The sequence below is a fragment of the Chrysochloris asiatica genome, unplaced genomic scaffold (genome assembly GCF_000296735.1).
Source record: "Chrysochloris asiatica unplaced genomic scaffold, ChrAsi1.0 scaffold00162, whole genome shotgun sequence".
Classification (NCBI taxonomy): domain Eukaryota; kingdom Metazoa; phylum Chordata; class Mammalia; order Afrosoricida; family Chrysochloridae; genus Chrysochloris; species Chrysochloris asiatica.
Genome location: NW_006408680.1, coordinates 6,408,064 through 6,409,680, shown reverse-complemented (window position 1 = coordinate 6,409,680; position 1,617 = coordinate 6,408,064).

Sequence of the window (1,617 nt, the reverse complement as noted above, 5' to 3'; positions counted from 1 at the left end):
CCAGTCTATAGGTTCTCTTTTTATTCTTTTGGTGAAATCTTTTGATGCAAATCAGGGTCTAATTTTTAGAAGATCCCAGTTTGTCTTCTGCTGTTTGTATGTTTCCAGTTATGTTTGATAGTGTATTTATGGCATGTATCAGACCCCAAAGTTTGTGCCTATTTTCTCTTTTATTGTCTTTATAATTCTAGGTTTTATATTTGGTCTTTAATTCACAGAGTTCATTTTTTTATATCATGTGTGTGTTGTGTTGAAATTTTTATTATATTTCTACTAGTTTTAGTCTTTGTAACTCCCACCAAACAACTCTTTTCCTGTTAGGTCTGAGTAAGAGAAGGTGAGAGAAGAGACTGATAGGATGACATGATCCAGCTGTGGGTATGAGCAACATTAATTACAATTGTAAAAATTGGAAACTCTAGCATGGGTATAAAATGAATCCTCTCAGATGAAGAAGAGCAGATCTCACAACCATCAAAGAAGAGCCAGCATGTCCTTTGGACCCTTAGGGCCCTGCCCATCCAACTCCTGGACCCAGGGACAGAGAGCTGTGACATGGGAGGAGGGGTAGAAGAGCAGCAGAACCGATAACCAGAGCACGAGACAGAGCAGTGGACTTCCCAGTCCATAAAGCATGTTGAGTGACTTTGAGCAGGAAGCTTGTTTGAAGACCAGAGTGCCCCCAGGCTCTTAATTGGGGGAACTAAATTTGCTGACCCACAGAACTAGAGCTGAGTGCCTTCAGGTTGAGGCTCATGGTGGAATGGTGTGTCCTCTGGGCACTTATCAGCAGCTCTAAAAGAGTTTTGTAACATTATTTGGGTAGAGAGAGACTTGTCTGTGGGCACAGTTGAGGAGATAGCGTCTTTACCGGAAGAATTGGGCCCTGTGTATTTTCTGTCCTGACGTGTAACCTGTTAACTTCCCTAGTAAATCCCATAACTGTGAGTAATGTGTCTTGAGTTCTGTGAGGCCACTTCAACAAATTACTGACCCCAAGTACGTAGAGAGTACTGTGAGGAGGGGTGGTTGGTGCCACATATTTTTACAGTGTGAGATGTGGGTCTTGTTTCATTCTGCAAATGGATTTTCAGTTTTGCCAGCACCAATTTTTGAAGACAATATCTGTTCTCCATTAATGTTTTGGCCTTTGTTGAAGATCATCTGCATTTAGGCGGGTAGATTTACTTCTGGATTCTGAATTCTGTTCCATTGACCAGTACCAGACTGTTTTGACTGGTGTGGCTGTGTAGTAGGTTGTGAGATTGGGAAGTGAGAGCCCTCTGCCTTTGTTCTTCTTTTTAGTATGACTTGCTTTTCTGAGGTCTCTCCTTTCCATATAAAGTTAGTCATTAGTCTGTCCATCTCTTTAAAGGTTGACGCTGGAATCTGGATTGGGATTGCATTGTATTTATAGATCATTTTGGGTAGTGTTGGCATTTTCACAATTTAAGTCCTCCTATTCACGATTATAAGGAGCTCTGGTAGCGTAGTGGTTACGAATCGGGCTGCGAACCTTAAGGTCAGCGGTTCGAAACTACCAGTCCCTCCGCGGGAGAAAGATGAGGCTTTCTACTCCCGTAAGGATTTACACCCTCGGAAACCCTGTACAGGGTC